Source organism: Dermochelys coriacea, chromosome 2 (genome assembly GCF_009764565.3).
Source record: "Dermochelys coriacea isolate rDerCor1 chromosome 2, rDerCor1.pri.v4, whole genome shotgun sequence".
NCBI lineage: Eukaryota > Metazoa > Chordata > Testudines > Dermochelyidae > Dermochelys > Dermochelys coriacea.
In genome coordinates, this window is record NC_050069.1 from 177,995,904 (window position 1) to 178,016,140 (window position 20,237).

Genomic DNA, 20,237 nt, shown 5'->3' on the forward strand with positions numbered 1-20,237 from the left:
AGGGAGCAATTTTCATATGCAACATTAAGGTCTGGTTTACACACTTTTTATACCAGTATAACTATTTTAGTTGGAGGGGTGATTTTTTTTAAACCAAAATAGTTAAATCAGTACAACCATTAGTGCAGATCGAGTTACACAGGTGCCTTATCCTGGTATAGCTTATTCCCCTCCACACAGAGGAACCAGTTACAGTAGCATAAGGCTCTTTTATATCACTGTAACTGCATCCACTCTCCAGATTGTGTAGCACTAACTATAACAGTATAGTTAAAGTGTTATAATTTTGTGTGTAGACAAAGCTTAACTTGCTGACACACAAGTGACAGTAAGCTACATTTAGAACAAAACTTGCTTACTGTCTCTATAAAATGCACTTCCTAGCAGAAAGAATTATACAGGTCAAAGCAAAAAGAATGAATGCAATTTTCCAGTTGGATAATTAGCCACTTGACTATAAGACTCTCACTTAGAAAATGAGGGCCAAATCCTGTAGGCTTACTCGTTCGCAAGCATTCAAAACCCCTGTTGATTTGGCCCTAAACTAATAAAAATATATAGGCATGCAGAATATATATAGCTGGTTTTATTTCATTTTCAGACTGAGACAGAGACAATGAACACAGAGAAACTTTGGGAAGAAGAACATAGAAAATAATTATGCAAGGCTAAAGGGTTCCTTAACATTTATTATGTAAACATTTATTTATGCAGATTTTAGTCTAAAAGAAACACTACAGCAGTTATCGAAGACTAACCCAGCAATATTTAACCACTTTTTTGCATACAAAAAAGTATAAATAATTCAGATTCTGACTTTTCTAGCAGTAATTGTGTCCAATACTACTGTCACTATAAAAAAAATTCTCTTCAGGAGACGGGATGAGTCTATTTCAGTCATGTCTTGGTCCAAATAGCAATATTTCTTTGTTGATGCTATATACTCAAAAAATGGCCACATACACATTACACAAGTTAATGTTTAATTTCTATGTGCTCTTTTGTGTGTATAGAACCAGTCATTTTTATTTATATCATCACACACTATTTTTCTATTAATGCAAATTACAAATTCTTCTACGAACCTTTATGCTTTTCAATTTCTAATCCTGAGGTCTCCACTGGTGCCACCATTATTAGATAAGAATATGTACATACACATGGAAAGAACTTTTCTCATCAGAAAAGATACATATTGCATGAAAGATGACACAACTGCTATAAATACATATTCCAAAATATTCTCAAAATCAGCATTATGGCTTAAAACAAAGAATTTAGTACTAATTAGCAATTACCTCTGAGGCACATGCAATCTCTGTAAGAATTGCAGTCACATGATAAACCACACAGCAGTATTAAACATGCATTCATACCCGTAAGCTGCCAAAATGGCGGAAGTCACTCAAAATGTAAGGGGTCTGGTCATTAGCATTTATGCTTCAGTGGCTTTGTGGTATGTGTGGGAAAACTGATCATTCTTAATTGCATTGTATATTTAAAAAGCAAAAACAACAGTCATGTCATCCTTTCTCAACAAAAATAGTATCATCATAAATGCAGCAGTGTCTTTTTGCATGAAGCTTACTCAACTTCCTTCAGCAGCTATTTCTGAGCGTCCCATTACAAAATAGCTGATTATTTGCCAGTCATTGTTGCTGATAAAGCAGAAACTTTCAAATGTTATTAGCACAGCATTGATGCCAACATTTAAGAATGATGACAATGGTTTTATTCATCACTCATAAATGTACACACACCACAGGTTACCGCAGGTTACCGTCTGGTCACAGAAAGCTTTACTATCGTATTATACAAAGGAGATTCAGGGCAAAGTGCAAATAGACTTTAATGAGATTTTGTTTTGATAAACTGCTGTCCATCACATCGAATCATTTCAAATTAGTGCAATAAAAGGCATTTCATACAAGGCACACAAGGCAAAAGTCTTTTTTTCTCCCCTATTTTTGGAAGACTGAAGGCTTCTGGTAGGACACCTGACAGCATGACACGAATTACATGCAAACTGCTACTCTAAGTGTCCTGAACTCTGGGGCATGTAGTAGGTAAAGACAAAAAGCATAAAATTACTAAAATATAGACAAAAAAATTATTTCACAGCTTATTCATGGAATCAATAGAGATGGAAGATGGGACATCCAAATGCATAGTTTCTCTGCACTGTCTGAGAGGCTTCTTTGCAAACAATCTATCACGAAGGAGATTGTATGTTCAGTGAGATATTTACAGAGCACATTACATCAACACACGTAAGTTAAAGGCCAAATCCTAAAAAGTGATGTGCATGTATCCACAACTCCCACTGACTTAAATTACAGGTACTCATGCAAGCACTCAGCACCTTTCAGAATCTGACCCTAAAAGATGGCTTATGCTAGAAATATTTACTATACCTAAAATAAAATAAATAACCACATATAAACATGTACTACACTTTGTATCCACACACAAAATGTTTCAAATGCTTTACAAGCATGCTCCAAACAGCTACATAGACTATATGGTTTCAGAGTAGCAGCCGTGTTAGTCTGTATTCGCAAAAAAGAAAAGGAGTACTTGTGGAACCTTAGAGACTAACAAATTTATTTGATCATAAGCTTTCATGAGCTACAGCTCACTTCACTGGATGCATTCGGTGGAAAATACAGTGGGGAGATTTATGTACACACACAGAGAACATGAAACAATGGGTTTTATCATACACACTGTAAAGAGAGTGATCACTTAAGATGAGCTATTACCAGCTGGAAGGAGTGAGGGAAGGAGGAAAACCTTTTGTGGTGATAATCAAGGTGGGCCATTTCCAGCAGTTAACAAGAACGTCTGAGGAACAGTGGGGGGTGGGGTGGGGGGAGAAATAACATGGGGAAATAGTTTTACTTTATGTAATGACTCATCTACTCCCAGTCTCTATTCAAGCCTAAGTTAATTGTATCCAGTTTGCAAATTAATTCCAATTCAGCATTCTCTCCTTGGAGTCTGTTTTTAAAGTTTTTTTGTTGAAGGATAGCCACTCTCAGGGCTGTAATCATGTGACCGGAGAGACTGAAGTGTTCTCCAACTGGTTTTTGAATGTTATAATTCTTGAAGTCTGATTTGTGTATAATTTGTGTATAATTCTTGAAGTCTGATTCTTTTACGTAGAGACTGTCCAGTTTGACCAATGTACATGGCAGAGGGGCATTGCTGGCACATGATGGCATATACCACATTGGTAGACGCGCAGGTGAACGAGCCTCTGATAGTGTAGCTGATGTGATTAGACCCTATGATGGTGTCCCCTGAATAGATATGTGGACAGAGTTGGCAACGGGCTTTGTTGCAAGGATAGCTTCCTGGGTTAGTGGTTCTGTTGTGTGGTTGCTGGTGAGTATTTGCTTCAGGTTGGGGGGCTGTCTGTAAGCAAGGACTGGCCTGTCTCCCAAGATCTGTGAGAGTGATGGGTCATCCTTCAGGATAGGTTGTAGATCCTTGATGATGCGTTGGAGAAGTTTTAGTTGGGGGCTGAAGGTGATGGCTAGTGGCGTTCTGTTGTTTTCTTTGTTGGGCCTGTCCTGTAGTAGGTGACTTCTGGGTACTCTTCTGGCTCTGTCAATCTGTTTCTTCACTTCAGCAGGTGGGTATTGTAATTGTAAGAATGCTTGATAGAGATCTTGTAGGTGTTTGTCTCTGTCTGAGGGGTTGGAGCAAATGCGGTTATATGGAAGAGCTTGGTTGTAGACAATGGATCATGTGGTGTGATCTGGATGAAAGCTAGAGGCATGAAGGTAGGAATAGCCATCAGTAGGTTTCCGATATAGGGAGTATTTATGTGACCATCGCTTATTAGCACCGTAGTGTCCAGGAAGTTGATCTCTTGTATGGACGGGTCCAGGCTGAGGTTGATGGTGGGATGGAAATTCTTGAAATCATGGTGGAATTCCTCAAGGGCTTCTTTTCCATGGGTCCAGATGAAGAAGTTGTCATCAATGTAGCGCAAGTAGAGTAGGGGCATTAGGGGACGACAGCTGAGGAAGCGTTGTTCTAAGTCAGCCATAAAAATGTTGGCATACTATGGGGCCATACGGGTACCCATCGCAGTGCCACTGATTTGAAGGTATATATTGTCCCCAAATGTGAAATAGTTATGGGTGAGGACAAAGTCACAAAGTTCAGCAGAAGAATCTATCCTATCTCGGGGCCTCTACTTTTGCACCTCCACCCCCACAAACATGATACAGTTCTGTGGTGACCTAGAATCCTATTTTCGACGTCTCCGACTCAAGGAATATTTCCAACACACCTCTGACCAACATATTAACCCACAGAGACCTTCCTGCCAACATTACAAAAAGAAGGATTCTGGGTGGACTCCTCTTGAAGGTCAAAACAGCAGCCTGGACTTCTACATAGAGTGCTTCCACCGATTTGCACGGGCTGAAATTGTGGAAAAGCAGCATCACTTGCCCCATAACCTCAGCCGTGCAGAGCACAATGCCATCCGCAGCCTCAGAAACAATTCTGACATCATAATCAAAAAGGCTGAAAAGGAGGTGCTGTCGTCATCATGAATAGGTCAGAATATGAACAAGAGGCTGCTAGGCAGCTCTCCAACACCACTTTCTACAAGCCATTAACCTTTGATCCCACTGACTGTTACCAAAAGAAACTACACCATTTGCTCAAGAAACTCCCTGAAAAAGCACAAGAACAAATCCACACAGACACACTCCTGGAACCCGACCTGGGGTTTTCTACCTGCTACCCAAGATCCATAAACCTGGAAATCCTGAATGCCCCATCATCTCAGGCATTGGCACCTTGACAGCAGGATTGTCTGGCTACGTAGACTCCCTCCTCAGGCCCTACGCTACCAGCACTCCCAGCTATCTTCAAGACACAACTTACTTCCTGAGGAAACTACAATCCATCGGTGATCTTCCTAAAAACACCATCCTGGCCACTATGGATGTAGAAGCCCTCTACACCAACATTCCACACAAAGATGGACTACAAGCCATCAGGAACAGTATCCCCGATAATGTCAAGGCTAACTTGGTGGCTGAACTTTGTGACTTTGTCCTCACAAAGGAGAAACTTAACCAGAGAACATGTCTATCTATGGTATCTAAGTCTACTGTGTTTATTGTCCCCTTCATTCATTTCAACCAAATGATGTACAGCAACAGTCATAGATAAGGAAAATATCTTTGCAAATGTTTCATATCTGGTGTTGGTTTCTACAAACAAATCTGTAGGGCTTAAGGAACCAAAAGATATTAACTACTACTAGAGAGGGACAAGATGGTTGAATTAAAAGAAAAACTGACCCAGCTTTCAATCAATACTTTAACTGCACCCAAAACAAAGAGATCAAAGTGGTTAGTTAGCTGTTGTGGTGATGTTGGTGTTGCTGATTGTTTTCATTCCTGTGAGCTCTGTATTTCTTGCACACACACACACACACACACACACACACACACACAAGTTTTGTTTGGATGGAGAAGTATGGGTGTATTGTGAGAATGGATGTGCTTTCATTGCTAAGGCATTTCAAGACAATTTCTAGACCAAAACAGTTAGGGTACGTTTAAATAAACATTTAATTTTTGCATGCTTTCCTGAACCAAACCACCAAAACTCTTGGGTGATTGACCATTATTAATTGCTACTTGTTTGTACCTTTCACTTTTTAAGACAGAGATACCTACATGATTGTACTGGGATTTTTTTTTTAACATTTTTATGAAATTATTAGTTACTAAGTATAAAGTTCTTACAATGGAAAGCACTTAACTATATGCTTCAATCTGTCCCTATTCAGGACAATACTTAAGTACATATTTAAGTCCCATTGACTATAAATGACTGATGGAGATACAGTCACAGATGTAGAGGCATTTTAGTCCACTGATGGCCCTAAAAATCAGGAACAAAGCCTTACAGTGACACTAAAAGCAGATTAGGAGACAGATGAAGGAAAGGAGGATGAGGGAGACGTACGTTACTGCAGCCTATCCTGTTACACCAGCTGGGTTCATAGCAGTGCTTCCATAGACAACACTGAGTATGGTAAATGAGGATAATCCAGTCTAGAGATGAGAAACACATGCACCACTGTGGTCAAATCTTCATCAGAGAGGAAGGGGCAAAGTTCCTAGCAAGATGAAAGCAGAAGAAAGGTATTTTACAACCAATGCTATCTGGTTGTTTAGGGTTATTAAGTCCAAATAAGACTATAAGACTTCGCACTAAATAGACAAACAGGGAAAGACCCCCTCGATGGAAGGAGTGGACAGTATCCCAAATCCCAAACAGATCCTCAAAGGGTCTTCCCCTTCTGACCTACACTACTTGCCCAGGATAAGTCTGAGCCAGTCAGTATTAATTATTTATTATTTGTATTACAGTTTGTATTGGGTATTACAGGCCCAAATTGAAATCCTGGCTTCATCGTGCGAGGTACTGTCTACATACATAGTAAGAGACAGTCCCTGCCTTAAACTATGGCTACATTAGAGAGTTTGTAGCTGCGCCGCTGTAAGCTTTTGAGGGTAGCTGCTCTATGCTGACGGGAGAGAGCTCTCCCGTTGACTTAAATAATCCACCCCCAATGAGCTGTGGCAGCTATTTCAGCAGGAGAAACTCTCCCATTGACATAGCTCTGTCCACACTGGTGCTTAGCTCAATGTAACTTATGTCGCTTGGGGAGCTGGTTTATTCACACCCTAAGAGACGTAAATTATACTGGCATAAGTGGTTGTGCAGACACAGCCTCAGTAAGAGGCAGTTGCTGTGTGCACGAATGAAGCATTTGACTGGTGTAAGTGGGTGTGCTCACAAATTTTGCAATTTTGGAGGCTCCTTTGAGAATCTGGTTTCTAGTGATTTGGATCATGGAAAAACTACCATTTTGCCTTTAATTTATCGCAGAAGCTGTCTCCAACTGCAGTTTTAAGTTCCCATTGCAGTATTTCAGCCAAAGAAGCGTAGGTCATTTATGGACTAGTTCTCTCCAATCACAGTGCTATGTAAAGGCTGCAATTAACAAGAAGGTGATGTATTCAGAAGTTGGCTAATCTATGCAGGAGCACTTTTCAGCTGCCAGCCAAAAGGCTCTACAGTGTGTGTTCTTTTTCCTCTCTCCCCCCCTCCAACTTCATTTCCAAAAGTTATTAAAGAGCAGAAGTTTCTCAGTCTCACTTCAGACAATATCTGATCCAGAACTACAGTAGCCCTTCAAAATGGGGTAAACCTGCCACATCTTTTCCACACCTCTACACATTTCTTTGAATGAAAGCTTCAACTATACTTCAGCATCAAGGAGCTCCCTTCTTTCTCTCTTATGGAAAGGGCACCCTTCTTGCTGCTAAGTGATACCTAATTACACTGTAACAAATGGGAATGAGACCAAGAAATCTGGTTAATGGTAGTTCTGAGCAGTATGTATAAATAATATGGACCACACAGTTTGAAACTATTTGCCTACATTGTGCTCTCTTCTAGTAAAAGCAAACAGCCAAAATAAAAAATGTAAATTTCACAGACTTGAGCAATGTATGCTGAATGCCCTCACTTAGCAGACTAAAGCAGGGCATTCAGCATATAAACAAAGAACTTACCTTTTTCCTCTTTAGATTTCTTAAAATGCACCACCTGGTTCCCACTCCACTGCCATATCCCAGCACAAACTATAGTGTCACATCACAGCTACCAGGATAGTTTCCCGGATTAAGCATAGCACTGAGAATCAGGAGGCCTTACTCACTGAGAATCAGATCCAATTGCTGTGTAGCCACTGGCAAGCCACTCAGGCCCACCTTTTTGTAAGAGTGCACCAATTTTATGGGCCTCAATCTTTGGGCGCCCAGCTTGATACACCTGTTTATCAAGAGTCAGTAACTACCACAATTCCAAGTGAAGTCCATGGGAACTGCAGGTGCTCAGAACCTGTGAAAATCAGGTCCTACATTTCTGCCTACAGTATATTCTGCACAAACATGATCTTGTAAAATTAAGATACTTTTAAATACTAAGTTTGGTTTGCCCTTTGACCCAGGCTTCCCATCACCGTGCACCACTGTCACATTTGTCTCTATTTTTAGACATGCACAATTTAGAGAAAGAAACTTAAAATCAATCTATCCCTTTTTTGTAGTGTAAACTTCAGTAAAGTTTTAACAGTAGTAAAGATTGCATGTGACATAACAGTTGGTGTACACAAGTGTCAATGTTTTATCCTATGATGGTATGGCTATAGATATTACAAAATTACTATACATTCAGGTGGATGGATCACTTGTATTCAGAATTAAAGCACATTTATTAAGAACAAGAAAAAAAAAGAGAGGGGAACCACCGATTTCAAGCTCTCAATCAAGTTGTCCAATCAAAGCCTCTTTTAATGTTCCTTTCTGTTTCTATCTCCAAAATACACATGCAGTACTGCCAGCCCCAAACATTCAAAATCACGAGTGAAGTCCACAAAATATTCAGGAACTGGCTTACAAATTAAGAGATTTTTTAAAACAAATACATTTGGAGTTCTTTTTATTTGACTTCTTGGGTTCTGAGTGTTTAGGATTTACCTGGTTCACATTTTCAAGCATGTCTCCACAACTATGAGTGTTATTTGTTTATTTAACTAAAGCTGAGATTCTCTGCTCCAGGAGCTTTAAGTAAAACAGTAAATATCATGAACCTCACAGTAACATCACAAGAGTTGGCAACACTGCACATGTAATAACCCGACATGTGTGAGTCAGATAGCTCAGATAGAGACCTGAACTGCCTAAGATCTGAGGTTTTAGTTCAGGCCCATTTCTAGCAACATCAGAGATTAAATGTGATGCTACCAAGACAAATAATTTCAAAGAAAATGTTTAAGTAGAAAGTGAGACAATCTCATTGCCTTCTGTAATATATGTCTTATTGACAGTTTTCTTAGAGTTCAAAGTTTGCACACAAAAGAGTTGTAACATACTGTTTACTAAATTAGTTTTCAATGCCCTAAATGATTTATCTCAGTCACTTCCTCAGTATTATAAACATGTCAGTTAGAAAAACTGCTCACTGAGGAGAATTTCATAAAGGTTATTTTATAATAGTTTTATTGATGCAATGGAGATATGTTTTGGGCTGTATATCTGGTTTTAAGCTGTACAACCACTTTGGGGAGAAATCTGTTGGCTTTTATTAAAATATTTCGTTCATCCAAAAAGAAAAATACTACAGCTACTACAACTATAAAATTAGATAGAGAAGCTCATGTTCATGCAGCAGATTTTCCCCTTTTCCCGATTCTGAATGGAATATACTACTAAATTCACTAGCCACAGTAGAGTGCTGCCAGGTATAAACACTTTATGAAAGAACAGTGAACAGCTTAAAAGTGGGAAACCTGTTCAGTTTCACAATGATTTCTAAATTATTAACATGCCTAAATTAAAAATAAGCTCTTTGATATTGTAAACATGCACCAACTGTTTTCGATGGCCAAGAAATAAAACACTCTGCACAGGGTCACATTCTCCATTGCCACATTAGTTTTCCATTAGCTTTTAAACAATGAATTTACACACACACACAAACACACATGCATATGCAAAGTAAATAAACTTTAATCACAGTATCACGCTGGAGCCAATGTAATTAAGGTTATGTCAGCATTTCCATTTAAGCCTCTATTTACAGGAGGTTTATGGCATGGCCATAAAAATTCAGTTAGGTTGAAATTAAGCAAACAGGGTGTTATACAGTAAGCAATATTTAAGAAAAAAAGGCGCACGCACACTCAGCAGCCATTTGCTACTTATATGGGAATTAAAACAGAAGTTTACTGGTTTTATAGGGCACAGCTGAGCTATTTTTAAAATAATATTTTCCTCAATGTTTACAATAATCTCTCAAAAGCCTGAAACCAAACTTTGTTTCTTTACCTTTTTATCTCTCATACAATGGTTTTTTAGAACTTCTCATGATGTTTTGGCCTTATGACATTGCTCTTTTTGCTTTAAAAACAAAACAAAAACCAGAGAAACATTTATGTTGAAAAATAAAATACATATAAGAACCGATCCTAACTGGGGCCTCTAGGTTCTACAGCAATACAAATAATAATAAATAGTTCCTGGACCCTGTAAACAATTATAGGATATAAAACTGGTTGGTCAAAGTTGGGGTTGTCTTAGTATCATTTGGAAGGCAATTCCCCAAATTCTGCTCTTAAATACCCAAGTGTAAATCTGTAGACGCTTGACTGATTTGATCTGAAATTATACTGGTATAACTGACAGCAAACTTTGGCTCATTATTTTTGTCCCCCACCTCTGCTTCTTGGCTTTCTACAAGTGGGTTTGGAATTAAAAACTGACCTTTTGAATAGATTTTAATACTGAATACGATTCAAGCAACCCATGTTCTGCCAACCAGACTGGCATTTCAAGGTGGAAACCAGATCCTAACACAAGCAATCCAAAACTCACAAAATAAGCCAGCCAGTTCAATTACCTTAAAGGTCCTGCTTAAAACAGACCCTTTAGGAAGAGGTGCTGAATGCTTTGTAGGCTTCTCTGCCTATCGGTCAATCAAGAACAGCAGCACATTAAGTGAGACTGCTGCATGAAGGAAGAGGAATCAGAATGATAACCACGCTCGTCTCAATCTCATTAAAAAAATGAGTAGGTCTTTTACATGAGACCCCACTTAAGTTCACAAAGAATTTACATGTGTGTGTTTTCTAATCTGGCCTTTTCACAATCTGGTCCAGGAGATTTTTAAACTAAATAGTGCTGAAGATCGAAATCCTCCATTTAACTCAGAGACAGAATGACGAAAGGCAGAGCAAGAAAGGCAGAGCAAGAAACCCCCACACCACCCTCCAAACATGCCTCTGCCCTATTTTACCAATCTTTCAAATTGTAAGTCTCTCAAACAATAAATGATCTTACATACCATTCTGTAGACACAACATAGTGAGCAAAGGATGGATGTTCATAAAATTCAACCTTGACTCCAAATTTCCTTGATTTGTGGTTTTAAGTCAGACTCATTACCATTTATTGCCTGTAGTTTGTTGTGGTTTAAAATATTACTTTATCTTTAATCAGGGATTTAAAAACGGCATTGGTCAGACATTCAGGATGCACACTATTAAATCCTGAACTTGTGCTGAAAAAGCACTGCCAGACCAAAGCCTTAGTGCTAGTGGGAAGGATCAATAATACCAAAGCTGGTAAAGCTGAGCTGTCAAAGTAACATTTGTGAAATGAAAATTAATGATTTAGGCTGGAGTTTTCATAGGGAGTTTCAGGGAATTAGATGCTTACCCCATTGCATATCCATCCTAAACTATTGTAAAATTGAGAATCCCATTTTTTCCCTACAGTATTTCATATTTATTGGTCTAGTACTTTAATATAGAATTGTAAAATATTATTGACTACCATCTTGCTTTCCCTCTCCCATATCTATTTCAAATCCAATATTATTTTAATGTCCAATAACTGGGGAATCACTGGAATTAGAAACCAAGGTGTTATGCCCTCTGAAAGCTTAGAATGCCAACTTTCAAATACTTACAACATTTATCTTTAACTCCCGCACTTAAAGACCGAAATACCATTTTAAAATGAAATGGGGAAAATATATATACACAAGAAAAGAACAGGCATTAACAAAGATTTTTCCATCCATAGAGCTCAAAGTGCTTTACAAATATAGTTAAGTAGTATTCGATCCATTTTACAGATGGGGAATTGAGGTATACAGACTGAGGCCTTGTCTACAGTAGGAGGATTTTGCCAGTATAGTTATACCATTCTAGCTGTGCCAGTAAAACACTGTAGCGAAGATGCAATTTTATCAGCATAAAAGTGTTTATACTGGGAATCAGCATAAGCTACAGCAGATAAGCAAAGTTATACTGGCATAACATCATCTATAGCAGGGCTTTTACCAGCATAACTATGTCAGTTAAAAAAAAAATCACATCCCCTAATTGACATAACTATGCTAGTAAAACTTTTTAAAGAGTCGACCAGGTCTAAGTATTTCCAAGGTCACACTGTAAATCAGGAGCACATCTGGAAAGAGTACCCAGATGTCTTTGTCTGTAGCTATCCATAGTTCTTTGACAAAACATATCTGGTTTTATATTCACTTCTGAGTGCAAGTCAAGTTGCTGTCCATCTATAATTTTAACCTCTTCCTCAGAAAATCTTTTGATGCTGACAATCTCACAAACTAACACTCTGTCTTTAATCTTCCTTGTTGGGTAAGATTATTAAGAAGATGGTAGACAGACAAGCATGGAGCCAAACAGAAACCTCAGATTTTCTTGATCCCTTTCAGTTAGACTTTTGGGCTGAGTATGACATGAAACTGCTCTTTTTCTCATTGATTGATGATCTCATCCACATGATGGACTAAGATCAGGTGTCTACACTGATTCTTTTCAGATTCATCAGCAAACTTTGACACTGTTGACCACAAGGTTTTTGCTGAATCTCCTGTAGTCCCCAGCTTACAAGTGGTTCTGCTATTTTCCAAGAGATCTCATATATTGATTTGTGGAAACTGCTTGTCTTCGCTGAGCAATTTCTTGTGCAGCGTATTATAGGATTCAATTTTTTCACCCATATGATCAACAGGTATATGAGGCTATTTTGGGAGCAAGTGAGTTGATCTGGATTGTGATGCTATCTGTACATAGAGAACAAGCAGACCTGGATGAGCAGTCTATTTGCTTTCTCAATGCATGGCTGTAATTAGGGCATGGATGAGAGCAAAGTTAATCCAGATAAAACAGAAGTGATGGTACTGAGTTGCATGAATGATCTTCAGGGTCACAGGTAATTTCAGCTGCCATTTTTGAGGGTTTTGCCAACCCTTCATTGAAAAAGTTCAAAACTTGGAAACATTACACCCTTCTGCTCCTGAAGTCAGGGGTGGGATCTGCAGAAGCTTGTAATTATCCGTTATATCCAGACTTCAACTCTGAAATACATTCCCTTTGTGACTTCTAGGTTAGATTATTGCAATTTAAGGCTATACCTGAAGATCAATCAGAAGTTATAATTGGTAGAGAATAACTATCTGTTAGTTTTTATCAGACAGGGAATGTCTTAGGCCACTTATTAACTTCCAGGAGAAATTCAAAGTGTTCATCTTGATCTATACAGTTACAAAAAATTTCGGATCTGACAAGCTGAAAAACCGCTCCCTTTGTGAGCTGTCACAGTAAGTGCAGTTAGTAAGGGGCACTTGAATTAACAATCCCCAGATTTAATCATGTTTGAGAAAGACGCTGGGCATTCTCAGTGGCATGATTATGACTCAGGGAATCACTTCCTGATTGGTCCAATAGAGTCGGCATTTGTTGACATTTAGAGTACATAGACTACTACAGAGACATGTGGCTGGTTAGACAAAGGCAGCTGGGAGGATAAAGTAGTTAGCTAGCTGAGTTCACCAGAGGAGGAAGGCATGGAGATGGGGGAGGGGGGTGTTTTTGTTTTCCTCTTTTAACTTGCAGATATTCTACAATGAAGAACCTGCAATGGGAGGAAAACATAAAAGCGCCAAAAATATTGCTAACTCTTCCTCTGCCTGCACCTGTGGAGCACCTTGCCAGACAGGCATCTGGACCCTGGAGACTTCCACTCAGATCTTGGTCTTCACTTGCTGGGAATACAGCCTGAATGTCCCTGCCAAAGAAAACCAAGAAGGGGGAACCACCCACCCCGTGAGAGAGGTATCTGTGGAGTCCCTCAGGAAGCAGGTCAGAGAGCTGGAGGAAGAGGTGGTTCATCTGGGTAGCATCCGGGAGCATGAGGATTTCATCACCAGAACATTCATGGAAACATCTGAGACAGAGGATGCTAGCTAACTATAGATGACTACAGCAGCACCAGAGAGGAAGCAGAACTGGCCACTCAGGAGACTGGCTATTGGCCACCTTAGGCAGCAGACAGTGCTCCACTCCCCACTCAGGTGCCCCATCCTTTGAGGTCAATAAGTTCTATGCTGTACTGTTGACAGGAGGTGATAAGCAGACCCCAATGACTGAGAAAGAGGAGCCACAGGCTCTTAAGGCTAAGAAGCTCATATCCATTGCACCCCAGATGAGGAGATGAAGGGTAGTGGTGGTTGGGGACTCCCTTCTGATGGGCAGGGAGGCATACAGCTGCCAACATGACCTGATGTCCTGGGAGTTATGCTGCCTGCCTGGAGCCCGCATCCAGGACATCGTGGAAAAGTTGAGGCTCATCTGCCCCTCTGACCACTACTCTATGCTGCTCATCAATGTGAGCACCACTGAGCAGATCAGCAGTGACCAAAGGCTCTGACGGCAAGGGTGACGGAGTTGGGACTGCAGGTGGTGTTCTTGCCCCTTGTCCCAGTAAGGCCCCAGGCAGGGAAAAGTGCACCCTGGAGATAAAATACATGGCTGTGCAGATGATCTCACTGGGAGGCGATGGCTTTCTCAACCATGAGATGCTGTTCCAGGAAGGAGGACTGCTTGGAAGAGATGAGGTCCATTCACCAAGAAGGGAAAGAGCATCTTTGGATACCAACTCGCCAACCTAGTGAGGAGGGGCCTAAACTAGGTTCAAAGTGGGGCAGGTGTCAAAAGCTCACAAATAAGCATGAAAAGGCAATCTTAACATAGGGCTAAAGGTTGGGGGTGGCAAATGGAAAATTTAAATATGGACACAGGTGTAACAACAGGGAAAATAATGAGGAGGGAAGAATCTGCTCAACATCTTAGATCTCTATACACAACCGCAAGGAGTATGGGGCATAAATAGGAACAATTGGAAGTATTAGTTCAAAAGCTGAATTATGACTTAACTGGCATCACTGAAACTCGGTGAGATAAATCTTATGACTCAAATGTTGGTGTAGAGGGGTAAAGGCTTATTCAGGAATTCTATACTTCTATAGCAAAGAACAGCATTATCAGATTAACACATGATTGGGGAAGAGGAAATATGGCTTTTGTAAAGGGAAATCACCAAACTTAGAATTCTTCGAGGGGGTCAACAAATGGACATGGGTGATCCAATGGATATAATGTACTTGGACTTTCAGAAAGCCTTTGACAACGTCCCTTGACTGCAAAGAGGTACAAAGGAATCTCAGAAAATTGGGTGAGAGGGCAACAAAATGGCAGCTGAAATTCAACATTGATTAATGCAAAGCAATACACAATGGTAAATATAATCCCAACTATACATTCAAAATGATGGGGTCTAAATTAGCTGTTACCATTCAAGAAAGAGCTCTTGGAGTCACTGTGGATAGTTCTCTGAAAACTTCTGCTCAATGTGCAGCAGCAGACAAAAAAGCTAACAGAATGTTAGGAACCATTAGGAAAGGGATAGATAATAAAACAGAAAATATCATAATGCCACTATATAAATCCATGGTACATCCACACCTTGAATACTGCATGCAGTTCTGGTTAGCGCCTCTCAAAAAAGAAAGATATATTAGAAAATAGAGAGAAAGTACAGAGAAGGGCAACAAAAATGAGTAGGGGTATGGAAAAGCTTCCATATGAGGAGAGATTAAAAAGACAGGGACTATTCAAGCTTGGAAACAAGACAACAAAGAGGGGATATAATAGAAGTCCATAAAATCATGAATGATGCAGAGAAAGTGAATACAAAAGTGTTATTTACCCTTTCACATAACACAAGAACTGGGGCGGGGGGGTTCACCCAATGAAATTAATAGGCAGCAGGTTAAAAACAAAAACAAGGAAGTACTTCTACACACAATTCACTGTCAACCTGTGGAACTCATTGCCAGGGGATGTTGTGAAGGCCAAAAGGTATAACTGGGTTCAAACAAGAATTAAATAAATCCATGGTGGATAGGTCGATCAATGGCTATTAGCCTAGATGGACAGGGATGCAACTCCATGCTCTGGGTGTCCCTAAGCTTCTGACTGCCAGAAGCTGGAACTGGATGACAGGGATCACTGGAAAATTGCCCAGTTCTATTCATTACCTCTGAAGCATTCTGTAACCAGCTACTGTCAGAAGACAGGATACTGGGCTAGATGGACCATTAATCTGAAAGATGTAGACCTGAGGTTGAAAAGGATCCTAAAGGGAGTGGGAAAGAATCCCCTAATTATCCTTCATGTGGGAACAAATGATACAGCTAGATTCTCGCTGGAAAGTATTAAGGGAGACTATGCTAGGCTGGGGAAGACGCTTAAGGAAATTGAGGCTCAGGTGATCTTTAGCGGGATCCTTCCTATTCCTAGAGAAGGGCAACAAAGGTGTGACAAGATTATGACTGTCAACAGATGGCTTAGGTAGTGGTGCTATAAGGAAGGCTTTGGGATGTATGGCCACTGGGAAGCATTCACGGACAGAGGACAGTTCTCTCGAGATGGACTTCATTTAAGTAGGGAAGGAAATAGACTTCTAGGATCGAGGCTGGCACAACTGATAAAGAGAGCTTTAAACTAGGAATTAGGGGGAGATGGATGGGAGATGTCCAGGAAATCTCCACGCCAGATTTTAGCATTGAGAGGAAAGAAGACGAAGTAAGAAAGGATACAGCTGTGGGTAGGAGAATGTATATAAGGAGCGAGGGTGGTGTGGATACTAGTCTAATAGGTTATACTGGCTGTAGAATGACTGTGCCTAATAGGGTACAAAATGTGAGCGAGGCCAAACAGCAAAAATTAAGATGTTTATACACCAATGCGAGGAGCCTAGGTAACAAAATGGAGGAACTAGAGCTACTGGTGCAGGAAGTGAAACCAGATATTATAGGGATAAAAGAAACATGGTGGAATAGTAGTCATGACTGGACTACAGGTATTGAAGGGTATGTGCTGTTTAGGAAAGACAGAAACAAAGGTAAAGGGGGTGGAGTAGCATTGTATATCAATGATGAGGTAGAATGTAAAGAAATAAGAAGCGATGCAATGGATAAGACAGAGTCAGTCTGGGCAAAAATTATACTGGGGAAGAAAACTAGTAAAGCCTCTCCTACGATAGTGCTTGGGGTGTGATATAGACCTCCGGGATCTAATTTGGATATGGATAGAGCCCTTTTTAATGTCTTTAATAAAGTAAATACTAATGGAAACTGTGTGATCATGGGAGACTTTAACTTCCCAGATATAGACTGGAGGACCAGTGCTAGTAATAATAATAGGGCTCAGATTTTCCTAAATGCGATAGCTGATGGATTCCTTCATCAAGTAGTTGCTGAACCGACTAGAGGGGATGCCATTTTAGATTTAATTTTGGAGAGTAGCGAGGACCTCATAGAAGAAATGGTTGTAGGGGACAATCTTGGCTCAAGTGATCATGAGCTAATTCAGTTCAAACTAAATGGAAGGATTAACAAAAATAAATCTGCAACTAGGGTTTTTGATTTCAAAAGGGCTGACTTTCAAAAACTAAGGAAATTAGTTCGGGAAGTGGAGTGGACTGAAGAACTTATGGATCTAAAGGTAGAGGAGGCCTGGGATTACTTTAAATCAAAGCTGCAGAAGCTATCGGAAGCCTGTATCCCAAGAAAGGGGAAAAAATTCATAGGAAGGAGTTGTAGACCAAGCTGGATGAGCAAGCATCTTAGAGAGGTGATTAAGAAGAAGCAGAAAGCATACAGGGAGTGGAAGATGGGAGGGATCAGCAAGGAAAGCTACCTAATTGAGGTCAGAACATGTAGGGAGCAAGTGAGACAGGCTAAAAGTCGAGTAGGGTTGGACCTTGCAAAGGGAATTAAAACCCATAGTAAAAGGTTCTATAGCCATATAAATAAGAAGAAAACTAAGAAAGAAGAAGTGGGGCCGCTTAACACTGAGGATGGAGTGGAGGTTAAAGATAATCTAGGCAGGGCCCAATATCTAAACAAATACTTTGCCTCAGTCTTTAATAAGGCTAAAGAGGATCTTAGGGATAATGGTAGCATGACAAATGGGAATGAGGATATGGAGGTACCATATCTGAGGTAGAAGCGAAACTCAAACAGCTTAATGGGACTAAATCGGGGGGCCCAGATAATCTTCATCCAAGAATATTAAAGGAATTGGCACCTGAAATTGCAAGCCCATTAGCAAGAATTTTTAATGAATCTGTAAACTCAGGAGCAGTACCGAATGATTGGAGAATTGCTAATATAATTCCTATTTTTAAGAAAGGAAAAAAAAGTGATCCGGTAACTACAGGCCAGTTAGTTTGACATCTGTAGTATGCAAGGTCCTGGAAAAAATTTTGAAGGAGAAATTAGTTAAGGACATTGAAGTCAATGGTAAGTGGGACAAAATACAACATGGTTTTACAAAAGGTAGATCATGCCAAACCAACCTAATCTCCTTTTTTGAAAAAGTAACAGATTTTTTTAGATAAAGGAAATGCAGTGGATCTAATTTACCTAGATTTCAGTAACACATTTGATACCGTGCCACATGGGGAATTATTAGTTAAATTGGAGAAGATGGGGATCAATATGAACATCAAAAGGTGGATAAAGAATTGGTTAAAGGAGAGACTGCAACGGGTCCTACTGAAAGACGAACTGTCAGGCTGGAGGGAGGTTACCAGTGGAGTTCCTCAGGGATCGGTTTTGGGACCAATCTTATTTAATCTTTTTATTACTGACCTTGGCACAAAAAGTGGGAGTGTGCTAATAAAGTTTGCAGATGATACAAAGCTGGGAGATATTGCCAATTCGGAGAAGGATCAGGATATTATACAGGAGGATCTGGATGACCTTGTAAACTGGAGTAATAGTAATAGGATGAAATTTAATAGTGAGAAGTGTAAGGTTATGCATTTAGGGATTAATAACAAGAATTTTAGCTATAAGTTGGGGACGCATCAATTAGAAGTAACGGAAGAGGAGAAGGACCTTGCAGTATTGGTTGATCATAGGATGACTATGAGCCGCCAATGTGATATGGCTGTGAAAAAAGCTAATGCGGTTTTGGGATGCATCAGGAGAGGCATTTCCAGTAGGGATAAGGAGGTTTTAGTACCATTATACAAGGAACTGGTGAGACCTCACCTAGAATACTGTGTGCAGTTCTGGTCTCCCATGTTTAAAAAGGATGAATTCAAACTGGAACAGGTACAGAGATGGGCTACTAGGATGATCCGAGGAACGGAAAACTTGTCTTATAAAGGAGACTCAAGGAGCTTGGCTTGTTTAGCCTAACTAAAAGAAGGTTGAGGGGAGATATGATTGCTCTCTATAAATATATCAGAGGGATAAATACAGGAGAGGGAGAGGAATTATTTCAGCTCAGCACCAATGTGGACACAAGAACAAATGGGTATAAATTGGCCACCAGGAAATTTAGACTTGAAATCAGACGAAGGTTTTTAACCATCAGAGGAGTGAAGTTTTGGAATAGCCCTCCAAGGGAAGCAGTGGGGGCAAAAGATCTATCTGGTTTTAAGATTCTACTTGATAAGTTTATGGAGGAGATGGTATGATGGGGATAATGGGATTTTGGTAAGTAATTGATCTTTAAATATTCAGGGTAAATAGGCCAAATCCCCTGAGATGGGATATTAGATGGATGGGATCTGAGTTACCCGGGAAAGAATTTTCTGTAGTATCTGGCTGGTCAATCTTGCCCATATGCTCAGGGTTTAGCTGATCGCCATATTTGAGGTCGGGAAGGAATTTTCCTCCAGGGCAGATTGGAGAGGCCCTGGAGGTTTTTCGCCTTCCTCTGTAGCATGGGGCATGGTTGACTTGAGGAAGGCTTCTCTGCTCCTTGAAGTCTTTAAACCATGATTTAAGGACTTCAATAGCTCAGACATGGGTGAGGTTTTTCATAGGAGTGGGTGGGTGAGATTCTGTGGCCTGCGCTGTGCAGGAGGTCGGACTAGATGATCAGAATGGTCCCTTCTGACCTTAGTATCTATGAATCTATAAAGGCAGGAGAAAAAGGGAGAAGGTGTTGCACTATACATCAAGAATATATATTCCCAGTGATGAGCTGCCAAAATCTTAACAACCGGTTCCCTCCTAACCCCACAAGGGGTTGTGGCCCACCCTCAGCCCCCGGGACTCCTGCCCCATCCAACCCCACGCATTCCTTGATGCCCCCTCCCGGGGCCCCTGCCCCATCCACTCCCCTCCCCTATCCCCTGACTGCCCCCAGAACCAGGCAGGAGGGTCTCGTGGGCCACCGTAGTGGGTGCCCACCCCACCCCGGCCCATCCCTAAGAGCCAGAGGGACATGCCAAGGG

General features: G+C 40.3%; 1 protein-coding gene across 14 annotated transcripts in view; it reads right to left on the minus strand.

Moving 5' to 3' along the window:
- SUGCT (succinyl-CoA:glutarate-CoA transferase) overlaps positions 1-20,237 on the minus strand; it is a 483,091-nt gene that overhangs the window by 289,910 nt on the left and 172,944 nt on the right. The window lies entirely within an intron of this gene.